The sequence below is a fragment of the Bos javanicus genome, chromosome 13 (genome assembly GCF_032452875.1).
Source record: "Bos javanicus breed banteng chromosome 13, ARS-OSU_banteng_1.0, whole genome shotgun sequence".
Classification (NCBI taxonomy): Eukaryota; Metazoa; Chordata; class Mammalia; order Artiodactyla; family Bovidae; genus Bos; species Bos javanicus.
In genome coordinates, this window is record NC_083880.1 from 33797523 (window position 1) to 33817069 (window position 19547).

At 49.6% G+C, this 19547-nt stretch overlaps 2 long non-coding RNA genes across 2 annotated transcripts in view; one reads left to right on the forward strand and one right to left on the reverse strand.

Annotated features, from left to right (window-relative positions):
* Positions 1-782: 782 nt before the first annotated feature.
* LOC133259123 (uncharacterized) lies at positions 783-2364 on the reverse strand. Its single transcript, XR_009740270.1, has 2 exons — positions 1042-2364; positions 783-924 (listed from the first exon to the last, which is right to left on the reverse strand). It is a non-coding gene; the product is annotated as an uncharacterized LOC133259123 (long non-coding RNA).
* Positions 2365-13684: 11320 nt separating this feature from the next.
* LOC133259126 (uncharacterized) overlaps positions 13685-19547 on the forward strand; it is a 57821-nt gene continuing 51958 nt past the window's right edge. Inside the window, exon 1 of the long non-coding RNA XR_009740271.1 lies at positions 13685-19433. This is a non-coding gene — a long non-coding RNA (uncharacterized LOC133259126). The remainder of the gene's footprint in view (positions 19434-19547) is intronic.

Sequence of the window (19547 nt, forward strand, 5' to 3'; positions counted from 1 at the left end):
ACACTGGCTTCCCCCAGGCCACCTGATACACCTCCGGCGCCTCAGGGCAGGAAGTCTCAGAAACCAGGCATGGTTTCTGACTGCCCACTTCAACTCTGGTTGGCACGAAAAAAAGAAGGGCTGTGCAGGAATTGTCTCTGTGCCACAGTAGAAACCGAAGTAGATTCTCAGTGCAAACTCACGTGATTGAATGGCTGTCGTCTCCAGAACAGACTGGAGCTGTCCTGTCTTAGAGGTGCTTCTGTTGGTGGCCTTGAACTTGGTTTGCAGACAGAAACTGCACTGGTACACCACAGGAGATGGGGCAACTGAGGATGGGGGTCGACGGGAGATTGGCAGGAGCTGGGGCAGGATTTTTTTCCTGACCCCAGCTGGTGATCAGCTTATACCCTAAAGCAGAAGGATTAATAACCAGGGTAATTTTATCCCTGTTAGAATGTAACTACAGATGTGGGCTTACTGGCTGAAACAGCTAATCCTTTCTACATTTGGCTCACTCATGAAATACGATGCCTGAGGTTGTCTAAAGCACTGTTTGCACACGGGCCTGCGCTGGGCGCGGCCTCTCTCTCTAGGCTGAGTGGGCAGCTGTGGGGTGGGGTGGGGAGGCATCTGTGCTCTGGCCTCTTGGGCAAGCTGCCTTTTCACTGGGCCGGTGATGGAGGCGAAGGCCTGAGGCCTGTGTGTCTGTGGACTTGAAGGGTGCAGTTGAAGGAAAATGCCAGGTGTTGGAGTGGGTGGGTGCACAGAGAGCCTGGAGAGGAGAGAAAAAAAAAAAACTCTTGGAAAAAAATCTAAGGTTCATTTCGACCTGAAGTCCCTGAGACTCGAGGGATGGGGAGGCAGCAGGAGGGGGAGGGAAGGGGGAGCCCCAGGTCGAGCCAGCAGGCACCCAGGGATTTACAGCGAGGCGATGGTTGGAGGCTGCAAAGCGAGGAGACACGATTATTAATAATCAAAGAGTTACTGCTGCTGGAGCAGAGATGAAAGGCTTTCCAGGCCAGTCGGTGATGCGCCTGGAGCTCTCCCCTGGGCAGCCACCTGCGGTGAGTAACAGGAGACACTGATCCTTTGGGCGCTGAGGTCCGTGAGTCCAGAGTCCGAGCTGCCCGAGGAGGGGCGGTCCCCGGGAGCCCTGGAGTGGTGGTGGGTGTGGCCTGAGGCAGAGGGCGTGGCTCCAGTGAGCAGGCGCAAGTGACCGCCGCCTCCCCACCTCCTGGTGGGCGTGGCCACAACGTCACCGGGCCAGGTCTCCCCGGGACCCCAGGCAACCCCGCCCTTGACCTCAGCCGCTCTAGGCCCTGTGACCCCGCCACCCACCCACACCCCCGTCCCTTCCCCTCTTCTTCCCACCTCTCACCCCTCCCAAACCTGCAGTCTGGGCTGCAGGAACCTGAGAGGTTAAACCTTTATTTTTGAGCGCCGCCTTCCAGAAACTTCTACAGACGCCCCAGGGTTCTTGGAAGACGTTGAGAGGAAAGCAGAGCGTCCCGCAGCCCCACCCGAAAGTTCCAGAAGCAGAGATGGCGTTTGCCCCAGACTCGGAGGGGGGTTGGGAAGGGCAAAGTAGTCAAGGGGCTTGTAAGAACACCTTCTTCCCCTGTCCCCTTACCTATGGCCGTCATTGATGTCCCACCCCCTCCTTCCAAGCCCCAGCCCCTAAAAACCTACAACCCTCTCCATCGCGGGGTCGGGGGAAGGATTCTGCGTCCGGAGCGGGGTCCCAGGGTTGGGAAGCTCGCATCTCCATGGCAACGGGCTCTTCCGTGGGAATAACGAACTCTCAAAAGTGCGGCAAATTGGAGAGGGACCTGCTGAGTGCCAGCTGGGGCTCCAGGGAGGCGGGGTATGGGGCGGTCTGTAGGGAGTGGAGGGGTGGGGGCCGCGACCGAGCTTGACAGGCGACCCCAAGCCTGGATTTAGGGCTGCGTGCGTTCCCTGGAAGTCAGATGGGGCCACACGCGCGGGACACGTGATGTGATGTGCTGCTCTCCGCTGGCCTCCGGGTCCGGGTCCGCTGACTCACTTAGAAGGGCCGCCGCCCAGTGATAGCCCAGGCTGAGAGGGGCGCTTCCATTCCATGGGTCTGTCCCACTCCCCTAGCTGGTGAGACCAGCAGCTCTTGTGGGAGGACAGGAGGGTTGGCTGTGGAATTCAGTTCTACCTGGCTGAGGCCATTGACATCTTTTACAGTTCCTTTTTAAAGTTTTTAAAGCTGTATCAGCCATTTAAAAAGTCTATATGTTTTTTTCAGTTGAGAAACATGTAAAGAAGGAAATGAACATGAGCCACAGTCCCCATCTTCCCACCCGAACGTAACCAACCACTATTAGCATTTCGTTGTCATCCTCCTGACATGCTCACATGGTCACCTAGAGATGTACCAGTGACAAAAGTAGATTCCATGATGTTTCGTCATGGGAATTTTCACTTAACTTACCAAAGACGTGGAAAGACAGAAAATCACGGTACTGTTGAATATGATTTCTAATGGCGACATAGGGTTACTGTGATTTGTTAGCTAATTTCTTCTTGCTGGAAAAATTTAAATTATTTCCCAATTTTTATTCTTCTACACAGTAGAAGGATAAACATCCTTCTACATACCTATTTGCATTCAGTTTTCTTAAACTTCTAGAAGAATTACTGGGCATTAAAATTTTTAATGCGTATTTCTGAATTATGGTTCTGGGTTTTTTGTGTTTTTTTTTTTTGTCTTTTGTTTCTTTTTTTTTTTTTTTTTTTTGAGAGCCAGTGGACTTTATTTTCTCCCTGTCGGTATTAGGAATCAGGGAAAGATTCATTATAAAGTTTATATTCTCCCCAAATCAAGATCTGAAATGAGTTTGGGTGTGAATAGATTTTTTTCTAGAGGCTATCCAGGAAGCAGGCTTCCCTGGTGGCTCTGAGGGTAAAGAATCTGCCTGCAATGTGGGAGACCTGCGTTCGATCCCTGGGTTGGGAAGATCCACTGGAGGAGGGCATGGGAACGCACTCCAGTATTCTTGCCTGGAGAATCCGCATGGACAAAGGAACCTGGCCGGTTACAGTCCTTGGGGTTGCAAAGAGTCGGACATGACTGAGTGACTAAGCACACATATCCAGGAAGCACGCTGATGGGGTAGCAGTCGGGTGCACCAGTGAATGGGTTACTCCTGTGGGCTGCGGGGCTGATCCCCTTGGGGATCCTCTGGGAGACCACACAGGACCACCCTCAGAATTGACCCCCATTTGTTTCTGCAAGGCATCAACTCTCCAGATTGGCTGATTTCCCCCCGCCGTTATGTGGAAAATGTCCACAAGTAAATTCTGAGAAAGACCAAGGGGATGTAGCCAGAGCACTCACAGCCTCAGTGACGAATGAATGATTGCTCCTTATACTGAACCCAAGCCAAGGCATGAGGTTAATCCAGGACACAATTGCAAAATGGGTTAAGATTTCATCGGCCCCTTCGTCTTCCCTCTCAGTTCCCTAAACCATCTCTTGGTGCCAACTCCATGCTGCCCCCAGCTTCCAAGGTACCTGATTCTCCAAAACACATGAAAGAGGTCTTCTCCTGATTAGAGTCAGAGACAAAATATGCTAGTTACTCTTCCAAGCACGTTTATATTTTAAGATGGGAGAATAGCTCTTCACTGAGGACATTGATGATAACATTGGCATTTCAGGCATGGTGGCAGCTAACGGCTTTCCTGGCGGGACACCCAGCCCTGGGGCTTGTCCAGCACAGGAATTCGGCAAGTCCTTTCCTGAACTGTGGCAGGTGAGAGGAGGTAGGGAGGTGGAAGTGGAGGAGGCAGGGAGGGAAGAGTCCAGAGACTTGCTTTGCTAGTATGGATGACACTGGCCTGTGGATTTTAGAAACTGAGACCGAAAGAGGAAATCTGGGCAGGGGGGTGGGGGGAGGGAGGAATCAGTTGCTGGAGGGGTCCACATCAAAAACAAAAATCTTTAAGAAAAAGATTGAGCAGTTTGTCTGCCCTCCTTCCTCTCTTGACTCTTCCTTCTTGGTGTCCTTTAGGGATCCTACTTTGTTCTGCCAGTCCCCTCCAGGCTGGTGCTACCTAGAGTTCAGTCCTGGACCTGTTTTCTTCTTCAGCTGCACACACTGTGTGGCCAGCATGCCTTCATGGCTTCTGCTGCTGCCACAGCACATGTGTTCTGGCCCAGCTTGTCGGAGGGGAGCTTGGGTCCCGACTGTCCAGAAGTTGACAGCATTCAGGGTAGTGGGAGGAATCTCGGGGCAGACACGTACTCCCTTTGGTGTGTGTTCTCTTCTTGTCACGTTTGAAAGCTAGTGTCCCTAGTTGAGTTGTGAGCTGTGAGAACAAGGGCTTGACTTTGACTCGCTGATCAGTGAATCTGCAGTGACCAGCAGACACTGGTGGAGCTGCCCTCCGTGGGCGTTTCTCCACCAGCACCATTGTGGGGACCTAAGAGAGAGGGCTTCTCTGATAGCTCAGTTGGTAAAGAATCTTCCTGTAATGCAGGAGACCCCAGATTGATTCCTGGGTCAGGAAGATCCCCTGGAGAACGGATAGGCTACCCACTCCAGTATTTTGGGGCTTCCCTTGTGGCTTAGCTGGTAAAGAATCTGCCTGCAATGCAGGAGACCTGAGTTCAATCCCTGGGTTGGGAAGATCCCCCGGAGAAAGGAAAGGCTACCCCCACTCCAGTGTTCTGGCCTGGAGAGTTCTGGCCCTGTATAGTCCATGGGATCACAAAGAGCTGGACGCGACTGAGCGCCTTTCACTTTCAGGAGGATGGGGGCCAGCACTTTTCTGTGCAGCATCTTTGTTTCTACTGACATAGGGACCGCCCCGCCCCCACCCACCACAGCCATTCACAATTCCTCAGAACCTTCTCACCAAATCCAGTGGATTTCCAGTTCTCATCCTCGCTCCTCTTTTTGCAGCATCTGGCGCTATTCACCTCCTCCACCATCTTGAAACCATCCTTCCCTGGCCTCCCTAACATCACACCCTGGCCCCGTCCTTCTGTCCAACGCGCTGTTTTCTTTCATCTCCTAAACATAGTTCTCCCCTAAGACTCCATCCTCTGGAGCGGTGTGAGGTAGTGGAAAGAATGCAGGTTTGGGAGCCAGAGTGGCTGTTGGATCCTGGGCTGTGTCATTTATTAGCTGGGTGACCTCTCTGAGCCTCCATTTGCTCAACTGTAAAGTGCAGATTAATCAGGAGGGCTGAAGATATGGTAGGTAAAGGGCCTGACACAAAGTCATGGCTAAACACAGGGCAGCTGTGGGTGTTCTTGTGTGACTCTGCCAAGCATTACACAAGCCCCTGTTGACTCACCCACCACTCACCTCTGGGCTGAGGGAGCCAGCACTCTTTCCCCATCCCTGAATCCTCTCCTGCATCTGGTCCTGGATGCCACATATGGGTAAATGTTTCCACTTTTGATGTCCTGCCATGACCCAGGCATTGGCCTGCAGAAACCTACCTTGTCATCCTTCTTTCTCTGAAACTCTTCCTGCCAGGATTTCCCCTGGTTCAGCCATCCACATGCTGCTATTTCCCAGACTTTTGGGATAAAGAACTTGGGAGTGTCTTTCATTCAGCCATCTCTTTGGCTTTTCATATTTGGAAATTGCTTTGATTATTGGTCCAGGGACTTCACATGCATTTCTGACTTCATCTCAACAGAACTTTGAAGCCGGCTATTATAGAAACGTGGCCTGGAGATGCAAAATCATCTGCCAGGAGAGTGAATAGTAGAGCAGGACTTGGACTCAGAGCCTAGCTTATCCCATTTCTTGGAAATTCCCTCCCTGGAATGACGGGAAGTCAGACTGGTCCCACATCCCACTAACTGAAAATGTTGGGGTCTCTGCATCTTAAGAACAAACTGATGAACCTTTCCTAGTGTCTGTCTGCAGCTGTCAGCTTTCTCCTGTCTCCCCCTGGTACCCCTCCCCCTGTCTCCCCTCCCACCAGTCTGTCTTGCTTTCTGCTCTGGGTTCCTTAGTCACTGCCAGCTAACATCCACCTCCCTGGAGTGGCCCCCACCATGTCATTTGGTCCCCAAGACACTTTGTGGCCCTCACCATACCTGAGCCCTGTTTAACCTCTTCACAACCCATCTACCAACATGTTTTCCTTTAGCTTCCCTCCTGGATTTCCTCCCACCTCTCTGGCAGTCCTGCCCTAGTGGCCTTGGCCAGCACATCACTTGGATGCTGCAAATCCCCAGGTTTTGTTTCCGGGCCATGTTCCCTTTATGAAGCCTTTGTTCACCCTGTGGGCTCATTTCCTCGTGGAGTTCAAGGCTCTCACATGCACCCACCCAGAAATACCCATTTCCCCTGTTTCAGTCTCTCACTCCCTCTCAGTCTGTACCAGGTGCAGACTCTGATGGAAGAGATTCACTTTTCTAAAAGTCTTGAGTTTGGTTCTCAGCTTGGTCTACCTCTGGCTCCAGGAAATATTTTTTGTTTATTCAAAATTGCCAAGGAAGCCTCTGTCTCTCGCAGTTTGCTTTGGGTTAGTAATCAACTGCCCCGAGCCTGTAATTTTCTCTTTTCAGTGCCTCCAATGATGGTCAGTAATGGCTGCCGGCACCACCATCTTTTAATTACTGTTTGCTCTGTACCTCTCATGTGCCAGAGATATTGCCAAAAAGTATTCCCTTTTGGCTCACCACTGGTAAGGGTCTCAGTAATTACACTGCTGCATCAGGCCAGGGTTTTTCCATACTCCCACTGTGAGGAAAGGAAGCTGAGGTTAGATGCTTTTGGAGATTAGGACCTTCCAAAGTAGCCATGTATTCAGGAGAATTTAGAAACACATGTGCATGTACAGTGAAGATGCTCAGATAAACTCTGAAATGAGGCATTCACTTAGAGCTTATCCCTAGGCTCAGAGAAAGTCTAGGTAAGTGGTGGGGTGTCCCTAGGGCAGAGCTAATCTGCAAAGGCCAGGAAAGCTGGCTGTTTTCTCATTTTGGAGTCTTCTTTTGGCATATTTGTTTGTTTGTTTTGTATCTGTTTCGGCTCCTGGCATTTCAGGAAATCTCTGCCAAAACACTAATTGAACACAAGCTAAAGAAATAGAATATTCACAGTGATTAAGCATGACAAGGCATATAATCTTTGCAAAAATATTTTGGAACAGTCTCAAACAAATGTACTATTGTAGCCTTCAACAGCATCGAAGAAAGTGAGGGAGGGCTGAGAGAGAGAGAGAAAGGAGGAGAAAGGACAGAGAAGACTAGCAAACCTTGAGGAAGGGAGGAGAAGTAGAATCTGATTTCCAGAGTTACTACATTATAATAGCCAAATGCACGGTTTTCAACAACAGCAACACAATTGCAAGGCATAGAAAGAGTCAGGAACAGATGGCCCATTCAGAGGAACAAAATTAATTGACAGAAGCTGTCCCTGAAGAAAGTCAGACATCAAAATCAATAGACAAAGACTTTAAAGCAAATCTCTCAAGTATTTTCAAAGAGCTAGGGAAAACATGGATAAAGAACAGAATGAAATTAGGAAATCAATGTGTGAACAAAATGAGAATATTAACAGATAGAAATTATAAAAAGGAAACAAAAGTTTTGAGCTGAAAAGTACAATAATTTATATAAAATTCACTAGAGGGGCTTCAGGAACAAATTAGAACAAGAAGAGAAAGAAAATCATGGAACTTGCAGATAGAACTATTAAAAGTATAGACTCTGAGAAGCAGGGAAAAGGAATGAATAAAAATGAACAAATCACAGGGATTTGTGGAATGCCATTAAGTGGAACAACTTATACCTTATGAGCATTTCAGAAGAAGAGACAGAGAATGAGACAGAATGATTATATGGAGAAATGGTGGCTGAAAACTTCCCTAATTTTGGGAAAGACATGATTCAAGAAGCTGCATAAACTCTAAATAGGATGAACTCAGAGAGATCCATACTGAGACATATAATCAAACTGTCAATAGTCAAAGACAAAGAATCTTAAAAATAACAAGAGAAAAGTACCTTAGCATGTACAAGGGATCCTCAATAGATTATTAGCTGATTTTTTATCAGAAGTCATGGAGACCAGTGGGTAGTGATATAATTTAAAATGCTGAAAGAAAAACTGTCAACGAGGAATTCTATATCTGGCTAAACTGTGCTTCAGATATGAGGGAGAAATTAAGACATTCTCTGATAAACAAAAGCTAGAGGGGTTTGTTACCATTCGACCCACTCCACCAGAAATTCTAAAGGGAGTCCTTCAAGTTGAAATGAAAGGACTTTAGATGGTCATGCAAAGTGGTGTGTGTGTGTGTGTGTGTGTGTGTGTGTGTGTGTGCGCGCCAGCTTCAGTTGTGTCCTTTGTGACCCTGTGGATTATAGCCCACCAGGCTCCTCTGTCTGTGGCGATTCTCCAGGCAAGAATACTGGAGTGGGTTGCCACGCCCTCCTCCAGGGGACCTTCCTGACCCAGAGAGAAAACCAGCGTCTCTTGCATCTCCTGCATTGGCAGGTAGGGTTTTTTACCACTAGTGCCACCTGGGAAGCCTGCAGAAAAAGGTAAATATATGGGCAAAAAGTCCATTATTATTGAAATTTCAGTTTGTAACTCCTTTTAAAATTTTCTATAGTATTTAATAGACAAAATTTATAAATCTGTCACTGGGGACGCAGTGTGTAATAATAAAATTAATAATCAATTTCAGAGCTAATCTGATGTCCACTGAGCCAGGAAAGAAAGCAACAGGAATCAGGTTACATGGCACCCAGGGCTCCATTATTGTGAGCTGAGTCTGTTACAGAGAAGTATGGGACGTACTCTTTGAGTTCCTGATCCCAGACAAACTTTCCATAGCAGTGGCTGCTGGTCTCACCTGTTAGAGGCCATGCACACTTTTCCCTGATTGACCGTTCACTCCTGTGTTCATTTGTTTGTTTACTTATTTGTTCACTCGTTGCTGTCATACGTTTAGAATAAAACCTGAAGTCCTTGTCATGGCTTTCAAGGCTCCTGGCAGTTTCTCCAGCCTCATTTCTTACCACTCCCTGCTCAGTCTGATTTCTGTCTAATTGTCACACACATCAGACATCATTGAGTTTCAGGGTCTTTTCATTGCTAGGAGGATTTATCTGCTTCACGCATCTCTCATGCTACAGCAGGCTAACCTGGGCTTGCTTTCATAGTAACCTAGCAAGTTTCTGAGAGAGAAAGAGAGAGGACCAAGGTCACCCAAGGCCTAGGTTGGGAAGTGGCACTTGGTCACAGCTTTCACATCTTACTGGCCAGAGCAGGTCACAGAGAAATGGGGATGGGGAAAATGCCAAAGGCTGTATGGTGGAGAGACTTAACAGTGGCTTCTGTAACCCCTGCCTCCTGTTGTCCATGACCTCGTATAATCCCTCCTTGAGGGTGAGCTGGACCTTCTATCTGTATGATAGACTATGATAAAGGTAAAGGAACATCACTCTTATGATTAGATTACATTACACAAGACTCTCTTAGCAAACGGGGTACTAGAGACCCTCCTTATGAGCTCAATGAAAGATGGAGCCATGTTGGAGAAGCTTGTATGTCAAGGAACCGTGAAAAGACTCTAGGACACTGGGGTGTCCCCAGCCCACAGCCAGCATGGAACTGGGTTTTCAGTATAGCCATCGGAAGTGAGCTCTGTGGAGAACCTGAATGAGTCTGGAAACAGATTTTTCCCCAGCAGAGCCTCCAGATGATGACGCAGCCTTGTGAGATCCCAAGCAGAAAACTCAGTCCAGACTCCTAGATATGGAAAGTCTGAGATAATAAATGCAATAAAACAATAATAAATATTGTTTTTGAGCCATCAAGTTTGGAGCAATTTGTCATACAACATAGAAAATGAATGAAGTCTGGGTTCAGCTGATAAACAGTAGCTGAGAAGTGGAGTGTCCTTAAAGGAGTCTTAATGGTTCTTTCTGACTTTACCTGGGAACCCAGGAGCCCTGAACAGATGGGTTGTGATGGACTATGTGTGCCTGGTATTGGATTTCTCATGTGAACTGCTGCTGCTGCTGCTAAGTCACTTCAGTTGTGTTTGACTCTGTGCGACCCCATAGATGGCAGCCCACCAGGCTCCGCCGTCCCTGGGATTCTGCAGGCAAGAACACTGGAGTGGGTTGCCATTTCCTTCTCCAATGCAGGAAAGTGAAAAGTGAAAGTGAAGTCGCTCAGTCATGTCTGACTCTTCTCGACCCCATGGATTGCAGCCTACCAGGCTCCTCCATCCATGGGATTTTTCAGGCAAGAGTACTGGAGTGGGGTGCCATTGCCTTCTCCCATGTGAACTGACCTACCTAGAATTCTAGTGTGTGAACACGTAGAAAGACAGACTGTATTAATGGGTGGAGCCCAGGATGGCTGTTCCTTGTAGAGTGGGATGTTGTGAAAGTCCAGACTGACCCTCCCTTCCCATTCACATTCACACTCAGACCCAGTTTTTCAATGGAATCTCTAGGGGTGATGTGACTGGGATATGGTATTAATTCCATTAACTTGGAGATATGAGAGGAAAAGAGACTTGTCTCAAATTAGTGATAAAAGGAAATATTAATAAAAAAAGACTTTAAAATAAGTTCTGTCTTGTCACTGTCAAGCAGTTAAAAGAAGATGCAGTGGTTAATGTATTCTTGTTAGATATGTTTTTATGATTAGGGAAGTAAACCTTATAATTAGCATATTAATTGCTGATATTAAAGTGATAGCTTGAAGATTTTAGTTTCAAAAAGATGAACATTATCACAGTCTTCTTTATATTATCAATTAGTGTTTTGAGAGACAGAGATGGTGCAGCGGTAAACAGCACAGCCCCTGTTTAAAAGTCACAAACAACAAGTGAGCTGGATGCAGATGATCAAATTTTTACTCTGCTCAAATGACATACCTGAAGCACTCAGGTGACAGAAAAAGGAAGGTCATGATCGTGTTTGTCAACTGAAGCCATGGGAACAGCACTTGTCCCACAGCTCCGCTGGGCTGCCTGCCCTGGTGGGATTTAATGTTTTGTCTTCCTCCGTTTGCAAAGTCCTCAAAGAACAGTCAGCAGTTTACGTAGGATGTGGGATACTGGGGCAGCAAATGGCATTGGTTTATCAAATTTTTAAAAAATTTGATGCAAAACCCATGTCAGGAAATTGGTAATTGGAATTATGTGGTTGCATTACTTGATGACAGCATATTATTTGATAAAAAGCAGACACCACTTTGCCGACAAAGGTCAAAGCTATGGGTTTTTTTTTTCCAGTAGCCATGTACAGGTGTGAGAGTTGGACCATAAAGAAGGCTGAGCACCAAAGAATTGATGCTTTTGAATTGTTGTGCTGGAGAAGACACTTGAGAGAGTGTCTTGGAGAGACCCTTGGACAGCAAAGGAGATTGAACCAGTCAATCCTAAAAGAAATCAACCTTGAATGTTCATTGGAAGGACTGATGCTGATGCTCCAGTATTTTGGCCACTTGATGTGAAGAGCTGACTCACTGGAAAAGACCCTGATGCTGAGAAAGATTGAAAGCAAAAGGAAAAGGGGCCGGCAGAGGATGAGATGGTTAGATAACATCAGTGACTCAATGGACATGAATTTGAGCAGCTCTGGGATACAGTGAAGGACAGAGGAGCCTGGTATGCTATAGTCCATGAGGCTGTGAAGAGTTGGACATGACTTGGTGACTGAACAACAACAACATTACCGGTGAAGACAGACAAGCATGTGGATTCTGGATTCTGGGCCTGTGTTTCCTCTCCCTTCTTCCACTGTCACTCCATAAACTGCAGAGCTGATGGAGAGCACCCCAGAAGGCTGCTGCAGAGGAGGGAGCAATGCTTTTCCCTCCAAAATCCAAGGCAGTACTTTCCCCTGGTGGAGGGTCCAGGCCTCAACCCCGGCAGCCAGAATGGCAGCCCAGGGGCCTGATGTGAAGGAGCAAAACCTTGGGTTTTGTAAATCTTGCCCCAGGACTGCCTTTCCTTCCAGGAAACTACTTCAGAGGTCACGGTGCTGAACTGCTGGTGAAATGCTTAGGTCTTCCCAGAGAAGAGAGGGAAGGGAGGCCAGAGAGGGTGTCAGTCCAACATAGATGCCCCTGGGAGGCCAGCAGGCTGCTCGGCGCAAACCTGCCTCTCTTGCAGAAATCTCCCTTGCATCACTGCAGCCCCCAGGCCTCTCTGTCATCAAGGTCCTACAGCCAGGGCAGAGTTAAGCACCGCTCAGGGCTGGGTTCCAGTCCAGAAGTCAGCTCTGGCATCCCGGACCTGCTGTGCCCACCTTGCTGTGTGACCCTCAGTTGGGTGTCTGAGCAGCTCTAGGCTTCAGGCGTCTCTCCCGCCTGTAGGACACGTCCTGTTCTTATGTGGTCCTGTGTGTGGCATCACAGCAGAATCTCATAACCAAGAAGAAGTCTAATTTTTCTGTGTCTGACATGAAGGAGGATTTATTTGGCTGCATGTGAAAGACTCCAGATAACAGTACTTTGAACCTGGCGAAAGTTTCTTTCCTTTTGATGGCAAAGCCTGAAGGAAGGCCCCTGAGGGCAGTGTGAGGGCTCCAGGCCTGCTCAGCTGTCCAGAGGGTGTGGCCTTGAGCCTCAAGGTCCAAGGTGAGCTTCCGCTGTCTTGTCCATGCCCCCAGGGCAGGATGGAGGAAGAGGGGTAGGGGAGGCAGTGGGGCGTGGGGGAAGAAGAGACATGACCTCCCCGCCCCCGCCCCGCTTAAGGGATCTTGTCCGAGAAACCACACATATCCATTGCTCACTCTCCACTGGCCAGCAGTCACCTGGCTACAGGAAGGCGGAGAAATGTGGCCTCAAACCTGGGTAAATATCAGCAGATCTATGGTTGTGAAAGGAGTGGATGATTATTAAAGGGATGGCAAAGAGCCTTTGACATTTGTTTTTATTAACCTTTTCTATATTGATTTTTAAATTTGAAAATACTTGCTTACAACATATCAAGCAGTGCAAAGATACATATATATGTATACACACAAACATATACTTATGAGAGTGTGTATATATCCTGCCCCTCCCCACCACCCCCTCCCCCCGCTGCCCTCCCCACCGCCCTATAAACTCTAGTAAACTCTAGGACTTCTTGGTGGCTCAGATGGTAAAGAATCCACCTGCAATGTAGGAGACGCTGGTTCAATCCTTGGGTTGGGAAGATCTGCTGGAGAAGGGAATGGCAACACACTCCAGTATTCTTGCCTGGATAGTCCCATGGACAGAGGAGCCTGGTGGGCTACAGTTAATGGGATGGCAGAGTAAGACAGACTGAGCAACACTTAAGCTTTCATATAAACTCCAGGCTCCCGAGGGAACTAATATGAACAGTTGGATATATATTCTTTCATGTCTTTCTTGATTGACATGTAAAATACGTAAACCTTCCTGTCTCCCCACATTTATTTTTTTTTTAATGAGAACTGCATTTTAGAGATAAAATATATTTTTCCAAATATGTAGTTTGCTGGTTTCTAATACATAGCAAATCATTTTATTGGAAATTATATGTGGCTCTAACCCGTTCTTTATAATAGCTGCATAATCGCTCATAGTATGGATTTCATAGTTGAATGCACTGTAATTTCTTTTGCCATTCCCCAATAGAATACATAGATTATTTCCTTTTATTGCCACTGTAAATAATGTTGCAAGAAACAACCTTGTACACTATCCTCAGGTATGTCTTTCTGTGAGATGTTTGATCCAAGGGCCTGCAGTGAGTTCTACTTGGTCACTTCCTGCTGCTGCTGCTGCTAAGTCGCTTCAGTTGTGTCCAACTCTGTGCGACCCCATAGACGGCAGCCCACCAGGCTCCCCCGTTCCTGGGATTCTCCAGGCAAGAACACTGGAGTGGGTTGCCATTTCCTTCTCCAGTGCCTGAAAGTGAAAAGTGAAAGTGAAGTCGCTCAGTCGTGTTCCTGAAGACTCCTAATTTGCAGGTGGGTGCGGGGCAGGGAGGGGCTGGTCTCAGCCTTCGGCCCCCTTTCACAGACATAACTCTAGCTAGTGAGTGACAGAGTGGAGTCTTGAGCTCAGAAGTGACTCCCTCTCCACCCCCCCAAATAAAAACCCTTGCTTCCCCTTCACTGCCAGGGGGCTCCTGCTTCTCTAAGGAGGGGGAGAGACGCTGGGGACAGCCAGCTAATTCTTTAGCCACCTCAGCACTTTGTAGAGCATCCTGTTTTTGTGTTGGGGTGTGTTGGGGAGGATGGGTGACCTAACTTCAGGTCAGCTAGGCAGCCACACCCCCTCAAAGTTACTTCCTCGATTCCTGGAATCCCCACTGCCGAGGTTTCTAGCTTCTGGAAGGATGCAGTGCACCCCTCTCCAATCTGAGGATACACACAGTGTGCCCTTGACCCATGACATGCACCGACCACAGCAGCCACCCAGAGAAAGTGACCGCTTCCCTTCCCCACCTGGCTGGAGGGAGGAGGGCAGTTTCTTCCACCTCTAGGGACTCTGTGCATCTTGTGCCTTCTAGCCAAGTCATTGCCATTACTGTCCATGGACAAATCAAAGTCGTCAGCTCTGAAAAACCCCAGTTCAACAAACAGCCTTCCTCACTCCACTCGGTAACATGAAGATTCTCAGTTCTTCTCAGCCTGGGCTTAGCAGTCAGCCCAGCCCAGAAACAGGACAGGAGCCAGCCCCACCTGTCACTGTTGTTTAGTCCCTAAGTCATGTCCGACTCTTTTGCAACTCCACGGACTGTAGCCCACCAGGCTCCTCTGCCCATGGACTTCCCAGGCGAGAATACTGGAGTGGGTTGCCATTTCCTCCTTCAGAGGATCTTCCCAACCCAGGGATAGAACCTGTGTCTCCGGCATTGGCAGGCAGATTCTTTACCTCTGAGCTGCCAAGGACACCCAGCCCCACACTGCTCACCTTTTATCTGCAAGTGGCTTTCACAGTATAGGACATTTTGTTTTTATCAACCTACCCTCTGTTACTCAGGGGCATATATTTAGCTGTTGCTTTTCTCACGTTTTGGGAAGTGCTGATTTTGTGCTTTTCAGAGTGAAGACAGAGGCCAGAAGCATCTTGATTTTGTTTTTGCATCTTGTATGTTTGATTCAGCAGTTGGAAAGCTGTTGCATGTAAGGATGTTTCTGAGTTTGGAAAAGGCTGGGAACAAGGCTCTGGCAGAGCCCTGGATGGTGGGGGCAGGGTTAGAGTAGAGTCTGTGTTGTCCTTTTAAGTCATAGGATTGCAAGCTCCCTGAAGGGCAGTGACTATGTCCTCTTGCTTCTGAGTCCCCAGCACCTGTGTGAGGTCTGCCCTGGAAAGTGCTTGATAAATAGAACTGGGCAAATGCAGGCAGAAGCTGAGCTCAAAGGCAGGCCCCAGGCCAGGAATGACTGTGCCAGTCTTGGGGAAAGCCAGTGTCTTGGGGGTGGGGGATCCAAGGTGGCTAGAGCCCAAGCAAGAGGGGACCCTCTAACAGCTCTGCTGTAGCCCCTGGAACAGACTTTTGGGGGACTCGCATGTTGGTACCACAGCTTTCCAGGCTGGGCCTTGCTGGGCGGGGAGGCTGTAGGATGTACCAGGTGAGTAGCTGTGCCCAGTGGCAGCCCTGTGTGCTCCAGGGCTGTGGGTGGGGGGCCCTCCTCCTGCAAAGCTCTCTGGGCGGTTTATTTCTGCAGCATCAGTTCTGTTCTGAGAGCTGAAATCCAGTGGCCAGACCTAGAAACAGTCACCAAGAGAAACAAACAGCAGAGGAAGCCTGGGTCATAGCTGACTCCCTTTTGGGGGGATGGCTGTGAGGGAGGTGTGTCAGCTCCTGCAAAATGGTCTTATGGGGGTAGGTGGAGGCAGGGAGCCGACCAAGGACCCTTGGGAGGGCCGTGCACAGGGAGAGGAGCACAGCTATTTGTTCTGTGTAATTAGATTGAGCTTATTTCCTTCTGTGGCACAGAGCCGGAGAGTCAGGGTTCTCAAAAAATGTTATCTTATCTCATTTTGTGTAATGTCATCATGGTACAGCTGGAATGGGAAGAAAGAACATTTTTGAGACATTCCTGATCCTCTTCATGGATTGCGTTCTGTTCATTCGGCGTTGAAGTCAGTCTGATGCTGGGGTCTCCAGGAGCCCAGGGCAGATGCAACACTGTATTTATGTAATCAGCCCACAGACATACAGGAAGGCACTCTTTCTGGATAAATCTAAGGCCTGAGTGAGAGAGGCTGAGAGATCAGACAAGGCAGTCCCCTGGGCCCCAGCATCTCTGCTCAAGAACCTGCCACAGCTGCTGACCTAGGTTTGTCCCGGAGGGGAAATGAGAGAAACAGAGAAGTAGACCTGGGGCAGCTGAGTTCCCGTTTGAGTCACTGTCCTGGAGTGACTCTGTGAAAGGGGGCAGCCCACCGAGGTGGCGCTGAAAAACGTCAGGGAACAAAAGAGGATGACCATGCAGTTCTTTTCAAGATGAGAAGACGAGACACAGGCGGGGGGCTGGGATCCCGGGCAGGCACTGGCGGCCCTGCCTTCGCCCATGCACTCTCTCCCCCCCAGATTTCTAGCTGCTGTCTTCACGGAGCGCCAGCTGTTGCTGGATGTGGATGTGTCCTCCAGGGCACTTTGCCTGGGGCGGGCTCCCTAGAAGGACAGCCTGGCTGGAGAGACCAGTGGCTGTGCCTCAGCCCTTCCCGACGGCTGGATGCTGTGATGGCCCCCCAGAGTCTCTGTTCTTGCCCGCCTGCCCTCTGGCTCTTGCAGTGACGTGGGACCCCGGCAGGCTGGGCTCCGAGCACAGTGGCCCCCTGCAGCTCTCCCCCCAGGGGTAGGTCTCTGGGGGGGCTACAGTTTGCTGTACTAGAAAGATCAATGATGGATCCAGATCTTAGGAGTGGACAAGCCACCAGGAAATACCTCCAGCTTCCTGAGGAGGGGGTCTCCGTGTCTCGGATGTTGAGGACGACACATGGCATTTTGTAATGTGCTGGCGTTTCTCCTCACGACCACACTGGCCCCTGTGGTCACCACATGCTTGTGTCACCAGGAAGATTGCCTGTCCAGCTCCTTCCTCTCCCTCTGCTCCCCATGTCCTTCTGCCAGGTCATCAAACCACTGGCCCCTCGGAGTCTGGATTTCACAGAAATGTACGTGCATACGGCTCAGGACTGGAAGGGACCTCTGGAAGTAGTTGGTACATCTGTCGTGTACTAGTTTTCCATCACTTTCATGTACATTTCCTCATTTCTTTATAAGGACTGCCATCCACCAGTAGACAGCACAGACACAGACACCAAGGTCTGGGGAGCATCGTGACTTACTGAAGGTCATGCCGACTCTGATCCATGCCATTCCTGGAGCTGCAAACCCCCGGGCCTCCTCATTCTCTCCCTCCTCCTTGGACCAGCCCCAGCTCTGGTGCTAAATGGCCCCTGGACAGGGCTGTGGGGGCAGCAGTACTGCTCGGAGCCTCCTGACTTGAGCAGGAGTTTGAGTGGCAGCAGCTGGTTCTCTTGAGTCCTGTCCCGGCTGGTAAGTCTGGAGGCCTTTGTATAAATGCCCCGCTGTGGGGTCCAGTACAGGAGCAGGTCAAGCACAATCTGGAATCATCCTTGGTCATGGCTCATCCGTGGCAACCTGAAACGGCTGAGCACACGTGAAGCCCCAGTTGTGGCCCTAAGGTGGCTTAATCACCCTCGTGGGGTGATTTCCTCTCAGAATCTGCACTCCTTTTGGTCCGTGTGTCTGGTGGCCCAGATGCCCGGGACTCTGATTAGCCTTCCCACACAGACTCTCCCACAGGCCTCAATTCAGTGAGGTCTGTGTGCTCTGGACCCCTCCTAGAACAGTTTTCAATGAGAGGATGAAATACCCCAGACCCTACAAGGGAAAAGGCCATGTTTTGGGACTCCACACCATGGGTGTTCATAAATCCCAGAGGAAAGGAAGATCCCTCGTCCCTCCAGGCCAGGTCACAGCTGACCATCTGCTCCTTGTGGTCTGATAGGTATTTAGTTCAGCCTCAGCAAGTCTTCTCTGCCGCCCCCTGACCCCTGGGAAGCCAGATAAATGGTGACAGGAAGGTGAGAGTCTGATGTGTTTTTGAAGACCTGTTCTGGGCAGGAGCACACAGATGAAGGACACTGGTTTGTGGTGATGCTTCTGATGCCCTGGGAGTGAGCCATCCAGCTGAGGAACAGTGATGAGGGCCAGGTCCTGAGGGGCGCACAGAAGGGGCAGCCACGTGAGCTGGGGAGAGAAGCAGTTGAGAAGTGAGGAGCTTGTGCCAGGCTGGGAAGGAAGTGGGGTGACAGGTGGGGGTTGCTGTGCTGTCTGGGGTTGCAGATGGATGTAGGGGCTGGCAGGGCTGCCAACAAGAGCCTCAGATGTGGCTTGCAGGGAGTCCGTGAGCACTTTAAGTCAAGCAGTGACATCCAGTCACCTTGTGAAGCTGCCGACGGGCAGGATTGTAAGGAGGGTCAGGCTGCAGATCTCTGGCAGAGCGTTGAAGCCCAACACTCAACTCTAGATCTCACACAAACAAGAGGAGACTTCCTTGCTCCTCCAGGGCAAGACATCTTTGCTCAGAGCCAGGAGGCTCAAGTTGGGCTTCTCCCCACACAGGAGAGGTTGGTGTTATGGAGCCAGTTGCTCTGGCCTGCAAAACTTAGCAACATCGTAGGAGGCTGAGATGCTCCTAGGGGTTATTGAGACAGGAGACCCTTTCTAATCTGTGCTGATAAAAAGAATCAGCTCATGTTAATAGGTGGCAACAGCAGGCTTGGGACTCTGGCCATCACCAGTGGCCCCTCTGCAGTCTTAAGAATGGTCTTTGGTACCAGAAGGATGCTGAGGTTGAGGCTGGGGTTAGTGGGAGGGTCAAGGGTTGCCAGGGTTAAGGGTGTGGCAGAGACTCCTTTAAGGTCAGTGCACTGGGCCCGCCACCAGATACCTATTTGAAGACGTACAAGAACCGCCCCCACCCTGGGTGCCCAGCCCTGCCCCAAACACATCTGAGTGGATCTGACTTAGTTTAAGGCTTTCTCCCTGATAGAGTAGGTCCCATTGAGGCCGTGGGTTAAACCCATTTCACCTGCCTTCACTAAGCATGGTCATTTTAAGAACCCAAGGCCGCTAATATGTTTGCCTGAGTTGTTTTCTAGAAACTTGGGCTCAGCTGTGTCTAGTTGGAGCTGAGTTGGTTAAGACTGGATGGAACCGCCCATCCTTCATCTGAGGGAGCGGGAACACGTGGTCTGCTACTTCTGGCCCATAGCGGAGTCACGCATGCGCAGAACAACCATCCTCACAGCTTTTCCTCATCACCTTTCCCCACGCTCCCCGAGCAAACACACTTTGCTGCAAATTTCGGCATCTCAGCGTTCAGGAAACAAACCTGGCTGGTGACACTGGAAGTTTTTTCTTCCCTCTCGTGCCTGGGACTTTGCATCTTGGAAGAGTTGGTGGGAGACTTTCCAAGTGAGGTTCGTATGGTGAAGGCACCAGGGGGCTGGATACCCGAGGGAACAGGTAGGGGGTTGCCCAGGAGGTGGGGGAGCAGAGAGCAAAGGCCACAGTCTCCATCTACTCTCCACTGG